We start from the raw sequence: 18,807 nt of genomic DNA, 5'->3' as shown, positions 1-18,807 counted from the left end.
TAGAACAGTGGCTGGCACATGGTAAGAGCTTAACAGCTACCATTAAAAAAAGATAAATAAAACTAGTGAAAAACAACATGCACTTGGGAGTCAGGGATCTGGGTTCTAATCTTTTCTCTGCCACTTGCCTGCTCTGTGAACTTGGGCAAGTCACTTCACTTCTCTGGGCCTCAGTTTCCCCATCTGTAAAATGAGGATCATTACCTGTTCTCCCTCCTACTTAGATTGTGAACCCTGTGTGGGATCGGGACTGTGTCTGATCTGATTATCTTGCATCTGCCACAGAATAAGTGCTTAACAAATGCCAGTATTATAATTACTGTTGGACATGTAAGAAACTCTCCTATTGATCTAAATGGAAAGAACTATGGTATTGTTCTTGAAGTGACCACAGGACCGTCGATGACATTTTTACAAATAGAAATCTCTGGGCAACTTGCATACACTGATGTGGCTTAAAGCAGTTGCTAAAGTGTGAGCTAAAGTCTTTTTAATAAAAGGCTCCTGGAGCCAAGTTAAATGGAAATCTGTTGCTGCTTGCTATGGCTGTGTGCCAGAAATGCAGAGAAATTCAAAGAGTCAATGTGTTTTTGATATTATACTTTGTAATTATGAAATTTCCATTATGTCTGAGAGAACATGTGCATTATCCTCCTCAAACCCCCATCTCTTGCAAGAAGCTTTCCCAGATGAGGATGTTAATGCCAAGTATTCTCGCCTCCTCCAGACTTTAGGGCCCAATGTTGTCTTTCTCCACAGTGTCCACAGAAAATTTGATATACAGGAATAAAATCACAAAAATGAAAAGCTAAAATTAACTGAAAAGTTGGGAGTACATTTCTGCTTGGTATGCACATCAAATATGTACATACTTTGAAGAGGATGAGGATACCATGGTGCAGAAGAAGGTGCACAGACACATTCTTTTCTCTCCCCAACCTCAAAGCCTAATTAATAACAACAATAATAATAATAATGGTATTTGTTAAGCGCTTACTATGTGCAAAGCACTGTTCTAAGCACTGGGGGGATACAAAGTGATCAGGTTGTCCCACGTGGGGCTCGCAGTCTTAATCCCCATTTTACAGATGAGGTAACTGAGGCACAGAGAAGTTAAGTGACTTGCCCAAAGTCACATAGCTGACAATTGGCAGAGCAGGGATTTGAACCCATGACCTCTGACTCCAAAGCCTGGGCTCTTTCCACTGAGCCATTCTGCTTCTCTATTATTAAAAGCGCATCTCTCCAAGAGTCCTTCCCCAGTTAAGCCCTCATTTCCTCTTCTCCCACTACCTTCAGTATCACCTTTGCACTTGGATTTAAACACTTTATTCACCCCTACCTCAGCCCCACAGCACTTATGTACATATCTGTAATTTATTCATATTAGTGTCTCCCCTACCTCAGACTGTAAGCTCATTGTGGACAGGGAACGTGTTTACCAACTCTGTTATACTTTACTCTCCCAAGAGCTAAGTACAATGATCTGCACACAGTAAGCACCAAATAATAAATATGATTGATTGAATGACTCCCTTATGAAGGACAACTCACTGAGATAAGTGCTAGATACACCTTCATCTGGAGAGGTCTCCCCTCATCAAAGCAACAACATTCCAGCTTTGGATTTATAGCAGACATAGTAGTGGTTTTAATGAGCACCTAGTGAGTGCAATACACTTTACTAAGTGCTTCAGTCATAAGTTTCAACACTCCCAATTCCTAGGACCAGTTGATTCAGAGCTGAAGATGTCCTCTCTGATGTTTTCTCAGTCCCTATCAAAGTAATAGGCTCAGTCTTGTTCAATCTATTTTAGGACATGACCCTGCAGGATGCAGTGAGGAGACGATTTCTCATAATCCACCCAGAAACTCTTCCAGGTCAACAAACTTTAAGTGTCATCAAAATACTTTGGAAGAGTTATCCATGATACGCTGAATGCTAAAAGCTCTGCCCTGTAGGCACATACCCAAGAAACCACCGAGAAAATATGAACTGTTTTTTGCAGGATTGACTGAAGATGAGCTTGATGAAAACTGAGACTATGTATCAGCCAAAACAGGTGAAACTATGGTCAGCCCCCAAACTTCATTGTCATTTAATTCTGCTACAAAGGCAGGACACTATCCAATGATATACAGATAGATAAAACAGGAAAAAAAAAGGTGGTGGCCATGTGCTATTTAAGAGACTAATGGACAGAATTTGGTGATAAATAGATACCCAGTTTTCATACTAAACTCAAGGATTTCAGAGCTGTGGTGGTTTCCATAACCTAGTGGAAAGAATACAGAGCTGGGGGCTGGAGAACCTGAGTTCTAGTCCCAGCTCCACCACCTGCCTGCTGCATGACCTTGTAAGGACCGTCTCTATATGTTGACAAGTTATACTTCCCAAGCACTTAGTACAGTGCTCTGCACACAGTAAGCGCTCAATAAATACGATTGAATGAATGAATAAATATTTATATTATATATCATCTATACAATATAAAAATATATAATGTACTATATATTTATAATGCAAATTTTATATTATGTATTTGTTTATATTTTCTGTCTCCCCACTCTAGACTGTAAGCTCACTGTGGGCAGGGAATACGTCTACCAACTCTGTCACATTGTATGTACTCTCCCAAGAACGTAGTACAGTGCTCTACATACAGTAAGTGCTTAATAAACATGACTGATTGATTGACAAGTCATTTACCTTCTCTGCAAAACAGCTTTTCTCATCTGGAAAATGGTAATTCAATACCTCCCTCTCTGTAAGACTATAAGCCCCATGTGGGACAGGGACTGTGCCCTACCTTATTACCGTATATCTAACCCAGTGTTTAGTACAGTGTTTCACACAGAGTAAGCACTTAAATACCACATTTTTTTTTAATTATTCCCCAACTCACTTTCTTCACTTTTCTCAATCAAACCTCTGGCTCCATCTCAATCTCAGTTCTCCTGTTTCTGCCCCATTGCTGGCACTGATCCCCAGGCCTGAAATTCCCTCCCTCCCCCATCAGACCCCCTCTCAGGACTGCATCTGGAGAGTTTCCTGTACTCTACCAGTTTCAGCTATAGGAGGGAGAGTTAAGTAGAGGCATACCCATTCCATTCCTACCTCGGGCAATGGTTAGCAAGTGGAAGGCAATCTGCTACAAGTTAAAAGTCACTGGTGCTGGACAGCAGTGGCACCGGAGTGAGTCAAGGCATAGACTCAGGTTTACTGCATGGAAGAAGGCAACGGTATACTTCTTCTGTATTTTTTTTTACCAAGAAAACCCCATAGATACACTACCAGAATGATTGCAGATTGAGGTGGTGTGTTCTGGGAGAGATGTGCCGATGGAGTCCCTATGGGTCAGATACGACTCAACAGCATAAGACAAGACAAACCCTATCAGAAAGAGCAAACCTCTTCTCAAATTAAAAGCCCTCCTGAATTCCCACCTCTTTTGACAAACCTTTCCAGATTAGTCTCCCAGGACCCTGATCTATATCATCCTTTCATCCAACTCTAGCATTTATGAAATTCTTTACATCTTCCTTAGAACTCATATATATGTACATTTTATTTATTTTTTAGCTTTCTTATTGTAAAAGGTCTCATAGTTGTCTCTCCCATTAGACTGAAAGCTCCCTGTGGACATAAGATGTGTCATTTCATAATTCTGTACTTCCAAGTGACTAGTACTTGAGAAGTAGTGTGGCTCAGTGGAAAGAGCCCGGGCCTGGGAGTCAGAGGTCATGGGTTCTAATCCCAGCTCCACCACTTATCAGCTGTGTGACTTTGGGCAAATCACTTAACTTCTCTGTGCCTCAGTTACCTCATCTGTAAAATGGGGATTAAGATTGCGAGCCCCACATGGGACAACCTGATCATCTTGTATCCTCCCAATGCTTAGAACAGTGTTTTGTACATAGTAAGCGCTTAACAAATACCATCATTTTTAGTACAATGCAGAGCATCAAGTGAGCTGTTCTAAGGATTAAGAAGGGTAAGTATATAACTGCTGTTGTATTAATGCTACTTGGAGGCATAAGAAACTAATAAGGAAGAAATGGCTCTTTAAGAGGGTAGGTTTTTGGAGGGCTTTGAAGGGAGAGTTGCTGTCTGCAGGGGCAACAGCATAAGCAAGGTGTCAGAGGTGGGAGATTCTAGAATGTGGTATAGTTACAAGTGCTTCAGAGAAGTGCTGGATGATTGCTGATGAGTAGCATGTAAAGAGAGAAGTAATATATAACATGGGGAAAATTAGTGGAGTTCCTTGAAACGAGTAGTAAAAGCTTTCTCTTTGATGTAGATAGAGAGTCAACAAAAGCCTCAGACTTTTGAGGAATGGTGAGTGGAACTTTTGGAAGATAATCTTGGTAGAAGCATAGAGTATAGATTGTAGTGGGGTGGCAAAGGAGGCTGGAAGACCTGGGAGGGGACTGATACAACATTCTACCTGTATATAATGATGTACCTGAATCAGGGAGGTGACTGGGTGTAGAGGAAATCTTGTGAGGCAAAGCTAGAATGATTTAGCAGTTGATGGAATATGAATGATGAAAGACACTGTAGAGTTGAAGATGACACCAAGGCTGTGGACATCTTGGACAAAGAAGATGGTGGTGTTATCTTGTTACAGGCAGGGACTGTGTCTACCAAGTCTGATGCACTGTACTCTCACAAGTGCTTAGTAGTGCTCAATAAATAGGATTGATCGACTAAAAACAGAGATAGAAAAATTAGGAGGATGATTACAGCCAGAGGAAAGATGAAGAATTCAGCTTTAGGTATGCTAAATCTAAGGTTCCTAAAGCAGAGACGTGCTGGATGCATGAGGAAATGTGGGATTGTAGGTTAGATGAGACGGTGGAGCTGGAGAGGCATATTTGTGAGCCATCTGTACAGAAGTGGTAGCTGAAAGATTATAGTCATTTTGAACAATGACCAGTTTATCTGGTGAAGTCTTCCTAGATAAGCAGATAAACTGCTGCAGTATCTTGCTACCTCATGGTTTAAACTATGTTAGTTGTTGGCCTAGTGACAAAGCACAGGCCTGGGAGTCAGAGGACTTTGCTTGCCAGTTGCTTGCTGTGTGACTTTGGGCAAATCACTTAACTTCTCTGTTCCTCAGTCCTCATGTTCCCCCTCTTATTTATACTGTAAGCCTCATGCAGGATAGGGACTGTGTTCAACCTAATTAATTTGCATTGACCACAGTGCTTAGAGCAGTGTCTGACATATAGTAAGCACTTAAATACCACAAACTAAAAAGAGTCAGGATAATTAGGTGAGCCTGCTCCTACTCCTCCCAGAGAGGCTCCCGACAATACCCTCCACATCCTCTCTGTCCTCCCAGAGGGGCAGACGTGGTGGGGGCTGTGGATTATGGAGGGGAAATGTCCCAGGCAGTGGTGGCAAACATGACACACCCACGAGGAGCCAGGACATATAACTGTAAGGCTTGTTGGGGGAATAGGGGACAGTTCTATAGCAAATAAAAAAAAAAATCACTGGCCTGAAATTTCTTCCTACTAGCTGTAATGCCTAGCAAAAGTAGGAGAGGAAAAACAAACAAACTAAGTGGCAGTTGTTCCAAGCAATCAGAGTCTGTCTGCAGGAACCAATCAGAATATTAAGCTCATTAGTGGGTTGTAAATCAAGATCTTCAGATGGGTGGATCAGATACATGTACCCAAGCACACCCATAATCCAATCAAAAAGTAGTATAGGCAATGCACACCCTTATCACATGCCCTTGAAGCTATACTAGTGGAGGTGTTCCAAAAGAGGATGAGTGTAAAGCAAGAAGAGTAGGGAACCTAGATAAGGGCTTTGTAAGTTTCCCAGACTTAGGGAATGGAAGTTGGAAGGGTAGCCAGTGAGAGAGACTGAGAAGGAAGAGAGAGAGATAGGAGAGGAGAACCAGGTTAGTAACATGTCAGCAAAACTGAAGTCTGCTAGCATTTCAAGGGGGAGGAAATGGCCAAGAAGTCTCAAACAAGGTTGAGAAGTCAGATGTCAACACCAGGATTATCCTCGTGGCTGAGAATGATTCAGTCCCCGACTGCCAAAGCCTTCACAATATTCTAAAAGTTGTAAAGCCTGGCTTCAGCTCCTCTTCTATTTAGTTACCACAGAGAGAGATGTAGCAGAACTGAGTTTTCATTATCATGATTAATCATTTTGGTCCCTGCTTTTTTTGATTAAATGTTTTGCAATCGTGTCTGTTAATTGTCCCTTACAAGATTGCTGTCAGTGCTGACAACTCTTGGTGCAGATGAGGAAATTGAGCAGCAGAAAAGTGATATTTCACTCTGAGAAACAATTCTTAATGCTTCAATATTTTCATTCCACTGATGAGTCTCTCACAGATTTATTTTCCTTTCAAAAGAAAGGATTGTGCTAGGATTGTATTTTCAAATGACTTTCGCTAATAATATCTTCTTTGAAAATCTTGGGTCCTTTATAAACATCTGCTTTGCTACTTTTCTATTTTCTTGTTAAAACTATGAACATAGGCCTCAGTGAGCCTAATCATTGAATACCATTTTGTCAAATTACTTCAATTCATCAATCAATCAATGATATTTATTGAGTACATACTGTGTGCAGGATAATAGGTTGGGAGACCATATATAATAGAGCTGATAGACACAATCCCTGCCCACAAGGAGCTTAGAGCCTGGAGGGGGAGACAGACATTAAAACAAATTTCAGATAAGGGAAATGGCAGAGAATGAGGATATGGATATAAGTGCTTTTGGACTGAGGGTGGGGTGAATATCAAATGCTTAAGGGGTATAGATCCAAGTGCATAGGTAATAGAGAATGGAAGGTGAGTACAGAAATGAGGAATTAGTTTGGGAAGGCTTCGTGGAGGAGATGTAATTTTAATAGGGCTTTGAAGGTGGGGAGAGTTGTGGTTTGAGAAATTTGAATTGTGAGTGAATTCTTCTATTAGGGATGTAAAAATGAAAATCCCATCACCTATAATTAACTGTGTGTGGTAAATATTGAATCTTGAGCACTGGGAGTATCCAGGGTCTGGTCATGCAATTGTTCACTCGTGGTTATTTAATTAGATGGGGGAAAATGAGTCAGTGAAGAATGGTGGGAAGAAAAATAGAAATTGGAGAAGAAAGCTGGACTATGGAAGAAAGGCTACTGGGAAGATACTATGGAGGAAAGAAGGGAGAAGGGAAGCCTAAAAATGGAAATAGAAGTGGAAGTACAGAGGGAAAAGTGTGACTGACAGGGAGAAAGAGGATAAATAAGAATTAAGAGAGATGGGAGAGAGGAAGAAGAAGAGAAAGTCCCAAGAGGCTACAAGATTGGCATTGGGGAAGGGGAGTCTGTGGGGCAAGGGAAAAGATAAATGAAGAAGTGGAGTGCTGGGGGAGACAGAGAGGTAAGGGGAGATATTGGAGGGGAAGGGAGAGAGTGGGAGTCGGGACAGAAGGGGAGAAGCTGAGTAGAGGGGCTGAAGGAATGGGGAGGAAGAAGGATACAGAGACAGTGGAAAAGGCAATTAGAGGCTTAGAACTGGGTTGGGAAGGAGAGGGAAGAGAAAAGGCCAGGGGAGAAAGTGATGCATAGAGGTGAGAGGGAAAGAAAATGGAACTCATTCCAACTGAAGTTCATCCATTTTAACTGATTATTCAGGCTATCTTAAGCAATTGACTAGACTGGTCCAGCTTCATTCATCATTCAGTAGTATTTATTGAGCACCTACTGGGTGCAGAACACTGTCAAGAGCACTTGCAAGAGTATAATAGAGGTAGATGGCACAATACCTATCCTTTAGGAGTATCAATTTAATGGAGGAGAAAGATACAAAATGATTTACTTATAGGAGGAAGGATAAAATGAAAAGGTGGATAGGTGAATAAGTAAGTGTTTAAATAGTAGACTGTGTAGATGGATATGTGCAAATGTCCTACAGGTGACTGTGAGGTAATAAGTGTTTAGTTGATCAATCAATCAGTTATATTTATTTTATTGAGCACTTACTGTGTGCTGAGCACTGTACCAAGCACTTGGGAGAGAACAGCATAACAGAGTTGGTAGACACATTCCCTGCCCAAAAGAAGCTTACAGTCTACAGGGGATGTGAAAATGATGAAGTGGTACCTAGAAGGACATGATTCATTCATTCATTCAATCGAATTATTGAGTGCTTACTGTGTGCAGAGCACTGTATTAAGCACTTGGAAAGTACAATTAGGCAACATATAGAGACAGTCCCTACCCAACAACGGGCTCACAGTCTAGAAGGGGGAGACTGACAGCAAAACAGAAAATGGGGAGGAACCAATATTAGGATAGTGAGAAAGTAAGCTTGGAAGGAACAAAGAGTGCTGGATGGAGTGTAGTGAAGAATATAATTGATGGGCGGGCCGTGCCTTGTCAGGACCGGCTGCCATGTTGGAGCCTGGGGCTGACCGGACAGGGCCCACCACCCCGCCGGTGACCGTCAGCGACGTGCAAGAGCTGGTGTGTGGGAAGGATGAGATCGAGGCGCAGATCAAGGCCTACTATGAAGTCCTGGAGGAGCCCAGCCAGCACCCTCCGCTTCTCTTCCGCTACCCTCCTCACTGTGCCTCATTCTCGCCTGTCCCGCCGTCGACCGCCGGCCCACGAACTCCCCCTGGCCTGGAATGCCCTCCCTCCGCACATCTGCCAAGCTAGCTCTCTTCCTCCCTTCAAAGCCCTAATGAGAGCTCACCTCCAGGAGGCCTTGCCAGACTGAGCCCCCTCCTTCCTCTCCCCCTCCCCACCCTCCCACCCTACCTCCTTCCACTCCCCACAGCACCTGTATATATGTTTGTACAGATTTATTACTCTATTTTACTTGTACATATTTACTATTCTGTTTATTTTATTTTGTTAATATGTTTTGTTTTGTTGTCTGTCTCCCCTTTCTAGACTGTGAGCCCGTTGTTGGGTAGGGACCGTCTCTATATGTTGCCAACTTGTACTTCCCAAGCGCTTAGCACAGTGCTCTGCACACAGTAAGCACTCAATAAATATGATTGAATGAATAGTATTTGTTAAGTGCCAGCACTGTGGTAGATAAAGGATAAACAGATCCCACATGGGGTTCACAGCTTAAGTGCTGAGAGAAGCAGAATGGCATAGTGGATAGAGACTGAGCCTGTGAGTCAGAAGGTCATGGGTTCTAATCCTGGCTCCACCACCTGTCTGCTGTCACATCACTCCTCTGGGCCTCAGTTCCCTCACCTTTGAAATGGGGATCTAGACTGTGAGCCCCACGTGGGACAAGGGACTATGTCCAACCCAATCTGCTTGTATCCACTCCAGCCCTTAGTTTGTTTTGTTGTCTGTCTCCCCCTTCTAGATTGTGAGCCCATTGTTGGGTAGGGACCATCTCTATATGTTGCCGACGTGTACTTCCCAAGTGCTTAGTACAGTGCTCCACACACAGTAAGCTCTCAATAAGTACGATTGAATTAATGAATGAATGGCACATAGGAAGCGCTTAACAAATACCATCATTATTATTATTAAGTAGGAAAGAGAACATGTATGGAAATCCTCATTTTGCAGATGAGGGATCTGAGGCACAGAGAAGTTAAGTGACTTGCCCAAGGTCATACAGCACACAAGTGGCAGAGTCAGGAGTAGAACCCAGGTCTTCTGACTCCTAAGTCCAAGCTCTTTCCACAGGGCTGCAAAGAGGGAGAGAGCTAATGTAATGCTTCAAAACCCATGGTCAGAAGTTTCTGAGGAGACCACTCGGTAGCCATTGAAAAATTTTGAGAAATCTTTTGTCTTTGGACCATCGACCTATTGATTTTGTTTTGTTTTTTAGTGGGTGAGAATTAAGCATTAATTCTGAAAGCCATAGCTTTCACCAAATGCATTTCAGCTCTCATCCATATTTGTCTTCCTAGGAAAAAAATAAATTAAGCCACATTCCATCTGTACTGTAATGAATGTCTCTGAGTTGGTTTCTACATATGAAACAATGTTTGTGAATGACTGCCCTTTCTCATTTTCTGGATAAAAACAAAACAAAACAAAAAAACACTATGTATTCAGTCTCTCCAAATTGTTGCTAGGCTCTGCTCTTTAATTAATTAATCAATTAATTAATGAATCCAATTAATCAATTAGAATTGATTTCTATTTTTAACCTCTCATAAAAGCATGAAACAAAAATGAGTCTGACAAAGTGTGGGGGGCTATCTACATAAGAAATTAAATGTTTTCCTTACTTCAAGGGACACAAGGCTGATGGGACCCTAGAAAAATTTAACAAAAAATTGATGTTCCTCAATGCTGATGGCTAAGTGTTCAGCTCCAGCATGATTTCATCTCCGAGGAAGATCACATTCAGTACCTCTGATTGGGAAAGAAGATTATTCACAGAACAGGATGTTAAAGCATTCCATCCTGGATTTGCCATGGAAAAATTGGAGTCTGCTATTTTGGGGCTAAATTCAGAAGGAATCCATTCTCCCAAATCCCTGCATAATATATGCCGAAGTATGGCCTAAGAAAATGTAGAATCTATGATTCTATTAAACACATATACATGTGTGTGTCTGTGTGTGTGTTTAATAGAATCATAAATATATAATAGCATTTGTCAAGTGCTTACTATGTGTCAAGCTCTATTTTAATCTCTGGGGTAGACACAAGCTAATCAGGTTGAAAAGAGTCCCTGTCCTACATGGGGATCCCAGTCTTCATCCTCATTTTACATATGAGGGATCTGAGGCACAGAGAAGTGAAGTAACTTGCCCAAAGTCACACAGCAGACAAGTGGCACAACCAGAATTAGAGCCGAGGTCGTGACTCCCATTCCCATGCTCTATCCACTAAGCCAATCTGCTTCTCAAAAACATTTCTTTTGCTGAGTTTCACAGGGGGCATTCCAAGTCTTAGTGGGAAATGACTTAAGGGGCTGATGTAAGGTGAGTTTGTGAATGTGTAGCTTGCTCTAGCAATGGCATCCACTTTGCATTCAGACTTTCTTTTGTCAAACCATTGTGTAAATCCATTGTAGGCACCCTTGGACTAAATTTATTCGCTTGGTTTGAGTTAGAGGTTTGAAAACTCTCATTCTAGGGTGCAGGATGATGATAAGACCAGTAAATGGAGCGGATTTTTCCTGGCCATAAGTTATTGTGGTTTGACGGAAATCTTCAGAGTGGCGCCACATTCAGGAATGCCTGAATGCTGTCCAATCTGAATTGATATGGAGAACACAGATATAGAAATAGATTGAAATTTTCCTCAAAAACTTCATGTCTTTAAGTGTGAACCACAAGCATTGCTACTAAGGCCAAATGGAAAATTTTCATGTCGATAATTTAGAAAATTACTGTCAATCAGCAGCTAACCATCAAGAAGAGTTTGGAAAAAGAATATAAAGTCTCCTTGCCTCTACTTGAATAGTGCATGTTATTCTAGCCAGTAGAGTATTTCTGGCATACCCACTGCTGCTGTTACTCTAGTTATTAGCATCTGACAAACCCTTCCCAGGATGCTCAGTCAATTTCCATGAGTTCTGGCCCCTAAGCAGAGTTTTCATGGTTGGAACTTTCAAACAAATAAGCAAGAGATTAGGACCCCTTGCAGAACTGGTTTAAACAACACTGAGACCATGTATCAACCTGTGCCAGGAAACTATACACAACCACATAACCTCCATGGAGATCTCCTGACTGCTTGTTATCCCCCTAGACCTCTTGTCTCTTTTTTGAATATTCAGTGTGTTATAGATGACAAAATAGAATAAATAGAAGAGACTGCAAGGCAGTGAAAGGAAGAGAAGACAAGATGAATTCTAAGAGACAGAGGAGTTGAGGGAAAGACAGAGGCGAGGACATCAAATGGAAGAGAAAAAGGGCACTGTGAAGGGGAGAACAGAAGAGACACAAGAAGAAGAAAAGGAAAGGGATTCAGATTTAGAATGACAATGAAAGCTTCAGAAGAGGCAGGAATTAGAGACAGTGATAGGAGGGAATAGGCGGGAAGACCTCATCTACAACATAGAAAGACAGGCTATATCTGCATGAGTCAGCTAATGTAAAATTGTGATGGAATGTCCTGAAATTCTGTCTCATTTTTACTTCAGAAGTGCTATTAATAAATTATATTTATTGAGAACTTACTGTGAGCTGAGCACAATACTAAGTGTTTGGGAGAGTACATTGTAACAGAGTTGGTAGACACGTTCCTTGCCCACAATGAGTTTACCATCTAGAGGTGCTATGTGGAAACCTTCGTACTTTTTCCTCAATATTTGTCTTTTCATTCAGTCTTCTCAGTAGTCACCAATGTTATCATTATTATGGTATTTGTTAGGACTTGGTGTAGTAAGTGTCAGACACTTTTCTAAGGGCTGGGAGTAGATGCAAGTTAATCAGGTTGGACATAGTCCAAGTAGAAACATCTAATGTGTTGCTATCCTGAACACACAATTTCAGAGAAGCCACCGAGAAAAAATAGCAGGAGTGTTTGGTTGGCTAAGTGTGGATTTTCCATGGGCTCTGACATTAAGGTCCATTTAAGGTGTGGATTTTGGCTAAGGAGACTTTGTTCACAGAGGCAGAGGGTGACTCGCTTTGCTATATAGCTGGATTTGGACTTTTTCATCTAGTGAATAATGTCAGTTGTTAGGATTCATTCCCAATTTCAAACTCCAACAACACATATAAGAGCTGAGCCATATGTTTGAAATTATCACATTGTTATAAAGAATGTGGTATTGGAAGGAAATCTGACTCTTTTACACTTCCTTTCAAATCTCTTTCCAAATTCAACAATAGTCATTTGTTCTTGAACATGACATGCTGTGCCAGTAAAGGATGATACACTGTCTCAATGTCATTTGTTTTAAATACTCATGTAAAATTGCATTAACTACTTAATCTGGAAGGTTATTTTATCAAAGATGATTTGTGTCTGGGACTGCAGTCTGGCTTCAGGCTTTCATGAATGAAAGATAGAAAATTGTTGCAACAAAATCAACTCCATTTGTGAAGCAGAATTAACACTATTTCATTTAATCCTAATTCTGGGAAAAATCCAGTTAGAAATAGTCTCATTTTCTGTTCCTGCTTTCAGGCAGCTATCCTCACTGTATTCACGATACTGAAATCTGGAGACTCACACAGGGTACCAGTTTATTTCGGTGAGCTCAGTGGAACAAGTCAATTGTGAAACATATTCTAAAATTTAAGACTGGGTTCTTGAAAATTTGTTCATTTCCAGGAACCATTAGAAGAGTCCTCCTGCTGGTTCTGGTTGGTTTGGAACTCCATTGCTGGACTAATTTCGATTTGGCTTGAAAACTTCATTAATTCAGATATGAATGTTTAATCCTTAAAATAGGTGATATGTCAGAGTGCATTACCCTTCTTATTTTGCCCACATCAAGCAAGAAAGGATTGATATGAGAAGTCATGGACTTCAGTGGTTATCCTGAAGTGGAAGCAGCATGGCCTAGCGGATCAGAAGGCCATGGGTTCTAATCCCAGCTCTGCCACTTGTCTGCTGTGTGACTTTGGGCAAGTCACTTCACTTCTCTGTGCCTCAGTTCCCTCATCTGTAAAATGGGGATGAAGACTGTGAGCCCTGTGTGGGACAGGGACTGTGTCCAACCTGAGTATCTTGTACCTACCCTAATGCTTAGAACAGTGCCTAGCACACAGTAAGCACTTAAGAACTACCATAATTAATTAATTAATCCTTCAGTGCTTTCCTCTGAGGGTCTGGTTTCTTTCTAGGCAGATTGTCCTGACTTGAAGGGCACATTAATGGCTCACCTAATGAGCCAGGTTTTCAAATGCCTGTTGCTGTTTCAAAATCCCAGAAATAACACCTCTCCGCTAGAAAGCCTCTCCTCCACCCCTACCTTCATCTAGGCAGAACGATAACCCTTATTCTGGACAAAATAATCAACTACTTCAATAGAGGGAGATGAGAAGAAAAGATGGAAGAAAAATGGTGCCTGTAACCTAAATTGTTTCATTCCTCTGCTTTATTTCTCCATTTTGCTGCACAGACTTTTTATTTGGAAGCCAGTCATGAGAAATAAGACATTCATATGTTGCCGCTAAGCATAATACTGAACATTGGGCTGATTACCAATACAATCCAAATTTTCTTAGATGAGATAAAAAGTGTACAGGAAATGGCATCTAAGCCATCCAGAGAGCTTAACATCAAAGCCCTGGAGGATGAAGGTTTCAGCAAAGAGCTTCATGACATTATAGAAATCCTATTTGAATCAGAATCAACATCTGCTGATACAAAACAGAGAAAAGAGTGAGTAGGTGTCTCTACAAGGCATGTTTACCAGGCGGCCATTAAGTGAGGTGATATCATCAGCGCTGGTTGGATGAGAGTGACTTTGAGTTCAGAGAGCTACTGATCACAAAGCAAGCAATACAAGACTGCAGGATCTGGCCACTCCTCATGATTCTGGAAGGGGGCTATCCCTTGAAGTTCATGCTAGGCCATATCCAGTTAAAATAAAATGGGCAAAAGTGGTCAGACACCACTGAAAACAAACTATGGATTTATATGCATTCTGAAAACCTGTATATGGACCATCACACCTAGTCAGAGAAACACGGAAGAGCATAACTGTCTTTAGCCTCACCTTGAACAAAAAGGGAAAACCAAAGTAATAGCAAAAACACTTCAGTGTGCTCTAGAATATTGTTACCTAGTTGAAAGAGCACAGACTTAGGAGTCGGAGGTCCTGGTTTCTAGTCCTGACTCTGCCTCTTGTGTGTTGTGTGACATTGGACAAGTCACTTCACTTCTCTGTACCTCAGTTATCCCATGTTTAAAATAGGGATTAATACTTTTAGGCCCATATGGGACATGGACTGTGTGCAACCTGATTAGTAGCTTGTATCTACCCCAGTGCTTAATACAGTGCTTGGCACATAAGCCCTTCCCAAATCCCATAAAAAATCAGAACCATTTGTGGTGTGCAGAAGGAAGGTCAGATAAAACCACTGAAGCTCCAAAATAGTTGCATATTTGGGTTAATCATTGCACACTTCCCACTATCTTCTGACATACACAATTTGTGAACTATTTTTTATGGTATATTTCATTCCCATGATTTCTCCTTAAAAGTTGCTGCCAACAGATAATTCCCAGATTGCTCTGGAGATATTTTATATAAAAAAGATACTGCAAATCCATAGTGTCTCTCTTACATACACACACAGACACTCAGGTTTCCAAACTTCTGACTTTCTCTCTCATAATGGAAAGTTGATTCTTTTGAGAAAGCTGACAGCAAATTTTAGAAGAACAATGACCAAAAAAGAACCATAAAATAAGCTATTTCACTTCACATTGTTCCAGTGATATGGGGAAAAATAACAAGGAAGGAAGCCCGGCCCACGTCATCCCCCGGGACTGGAATGCCCTCCCTCTGCCCATCCGCCAAGCTAGCTCTCTTCCTCCCTTCAAGGCCCTACTGAGAGCTCATCTCCTCCAGGAGGCCTTCCCAGACTGAGCCCCTTCCTTCCTCTCCCCCTCGTCCCCCTCTCCATCCCCATCTTACCTCCTTCCCTACCCCACAGCACCTGTATATATGTATATATGTTTGTACATATTTATTACTCTATTTATCTATTTATTTTACTTGTACATATCTATTCTATTTATTTTATTTTGTTAGTATGTTTGGTTTTGTTCTCTGTCTCCCCCTTTTAGACTGTGAGCCCACTGTTGGGTAGGGACTGTCTCTATATGTTGCCAACTTGTAATTCCCAAGCGCTTAGTACAGTGCTCTGCACACAGTAAGCGCTCAATAAATATGATTGATGATGATGATGAAGCCAAATTTAGATAGGTAGGATGCTGAAATCCAGGACTTCTTTGGTAGTTATTCTCTATTGTTGCTGGATCCACACTCAGGGCCCCAGATGCAAGGAGAGATAATAATAATGATGGTATTTGTTAAGAGCTTACTATGTGCAAAGCACTGTTCTAAGCGCTGGGGGGGATACAAGGTGATCAGGTTGTCCCCCGTGGGGCTCACAGTCTTTATCCCCATTTTACAGATGAGGTAACTGATGCCCAGAGAAGTTAAGTGGCTTGCCCAAGGTCATACAGCTGACAAGTGGCTGAGCCAGGATTCGCACCCATGATCTCTGACTCCTAAGCCCGGGCTCTTTCCATTGAGCCACGCTGCAGAGATCCAGAATAGTACTGTGTGGAAGAGATGTTGGTGTACAGAGAAGGGGGCAGGCATATTGAATCCTCAGGACTCTTCAGGGAGAGGTGGAATATGTACCTAAGGGGCAGGCTCAACCTCAACAGGGTGGATGGTGGTATTATTGGGTGAGATGGAAAAGTTAAGAGGATGGGAGGGTTTGGGAGAGAAGATGAGAAGTACAGTTTTAAACATGTGTTTGAGGTGTCAGTGAGACATTCAGCAGTATGGCCTAGTGGATAAAGCACGGGCTTGGGAGTCAGAAGGACCTGTGTTCTAATACCAGCTAGGCCAGTTATCTGCTGTATAACCTTGGGAAAGTCACTTAGATACTCTGTGCCTCAGTTACCTCATCTGTAAAATGGGGATTAAGACTGTGAGCCCAATGTGGGACATGGACTGTGTCCAACCTGATTAACTTGTATCTGCACCAGAGCCTAGTACAGTGTCTGGCACACAGTAAATGCTCAACAAGTACCATAAAAAAATCACAAAAAAGAGCTATTTTGGAGGCAATAGAAAATGGGAAATGAAATAGCAGGTAAGAAGTCAGGGCTAAATAGGTAGATTTTGGAGGCATCTTTTTAGAGGGATAGCTGAAGCCATGCGAACAGTTTAGCTTTCTGAGAGAAAGAGTTTGGAGCAAGAAGAAATGAGGACCTAGATCCAATACTTTAGGGACACCCACAGTCCCTTGAGGAACACCAAAGGTGATGAGAGATGGAAGAGGGGCCAGCTAATAATAACAATAATCTGTGGTATTTGTTAAGTGCTTACTGTGTGCCAGGCACTGTACTAAGTGCTGGGGTGGATATAAGCAAATTGGGTTGATGCAGTCCCTGTCCCACATGGGGCTCACTGTCACAGTCTCAATCCCCATTTTACAGACGAGGTAACTGAGGTCCAGAGAAGTGAAGTGACTTGCCCTAGGTCACACGGCAAACACGTGGTGGAGCCGAGATTAGAACTCATGACCTTCCGACTTGCAGGCCAGTGCTGTATCCATGAAATGAAGAAGTTCCAGTCATAGCCATTCATTCATTCATTCATTCAATCGTATTTATTGAGTGCTTACTGTGTGCAAAGCACTGTACTAAGCGCTTGGGAAGTACAAGTTGGCAACATATAGAGATGGTCCCTACCCAACAACGGGTTCACAGTCTAGAAGGGGGAGACAGACAATAAAACAAAACGTGGACAGGTGTCGTCATAACAATAAATAAAGCTAGATGCACATCATTAACAAAATAAATAGAATAGTAAATATGTACAAGTAAGACAGAGTAATAAATCTGTACAAACATATATACAGGTGCTGTGGGGAGGGGAAGGAGGTAGAGCAGGGGGGATGGGGAAGAGGAGAGGAAAAAGGGGGCTCAGTCTGGGAAGGCCTCCTGGAGGCTTCCTATAGAGACAGGAAGAGAACCAGGTAAGTACCATGTCAGCAAAAGCTAGGTCTGTTAGCATTTCAAGGAGAAGGAAGTTGTCCATAGTGTCCAAAATGACCTAGTGGTCAAAGAGGATTAGGGCAGAATAGAGCCCTGATGAACTTGGATATGAGGCTATGACTTTCAGAGTGTTGTCTTGACGGAGTGAAGAGGATGAACATATAACTGGATTGGGTCAAGAGAGGATTTGATGGGGAGGAAATGAAAGCAGTGAGTGTATAGAACCTATTCCAGTAGTATGGACATTAAAGTGAGGAGGGAAATGATGCAATGGCTGGAGGGAGCCAAGAGACACAAAAAAGGCCTTTGTAAGTTTAGGAGAGACTTGAGCATATGGGAAAGCAGAGTGGTAAGAACTAACAGAGAGACTGAAGCTAGCAGTAAGCGAAGGGAGGAGAGTGGGGCAGGACTCACCATGCAATTTTGTTGGGATATATTATTCTATTGATCAGATTTATTGATTGTGGGTAGCTGTCTGACTTGGGATCAGTGTCACTCAGTACCAGTGTGTACTTTTACTGATTATGGAATAAAATAATAATCTCTGCTGTATCACCAACAAAGACAAAGCTGTGGTACCAGAGAAAGTTTTCACCTTTATAGGAAAAACAAGACTTGGGTCATTAGCCTTTAATAGCTTCTAATATCTTGGGACACTGAAACAATTACCTCTGGGATAAAATGATTTAGCTAGCTGTAAGAACTGGTCACGGGTGTCTAAGCACTTACAAATATATTTCAGATCTGGTCTGTGCATTTAATGGCCCATCCTTGGACAGATGTTAGTTCAGCTTTGATTTTTGTGTACATACGCAGAATTACCACACACAAATATAGGCATACATTGTCTCTAACTCTCTGCATTCATATAATATGTGATTAGAAGGGGTGAAGGGCAGATTTCAAATTTAAGTGACTGCCAGTGACACTGTACTGTATAGCTGTCCTGGGGTACATGCTATTTTTAAGGCATTTCATTTATTTAAAAACTTGTGGGTGATGCCTAGAATAAGTGTCAGGTAAATTTCCCACTCTTGGTGTAGAGATGGCAGCTTTATTATATATGCAAGATTGGATAGGATCTTGCTGTCAGTAGTGTTTCTTTTAATAAGGGTAGCTATCTAAAACCTTTAACTAATCATTCTTTTAGG

General features: G+C 41.7%; 1 non-coding gene across 1 annotated transcript; it reads left to right on the top strand.

The window, feature by feature from the left end:
* Positions 1–3,022: 3,022 nt before the first annotated feature.
* LOC119948338 lies at positions 3,023–3,160 on the top strand. Its single transcript, XR_005456741.1, has one exon. It is a non-coding gene; the product is annotated as a small nucleolar RNA SNORA7 (small nucleolar RNA).
* The last annotated feature ends 15,647 nt before the right edge of the window (positions 3,161–18,807 follow it).

Source organism: Tachyglossus aculeatus, chromosome X4, assembly GCF_015852505.1.
Source record: "Tachyglossus aculeatus isolate mTacAcu1 chromosome X4, mTacAcu1.pri, whole genome shotgun sequence".
NCBI lineage: Eukaryota > Metazoa > Chordata > Mammalia > Monotremata > Tachyglossidae > Tachyglossus > Tachyglossus aculeatus.
The sequence above is the reverse complement of the archived record's forward strand: the minus strand, read 5'-3'. Positions and strand labels throughout refer to the sequence as shown.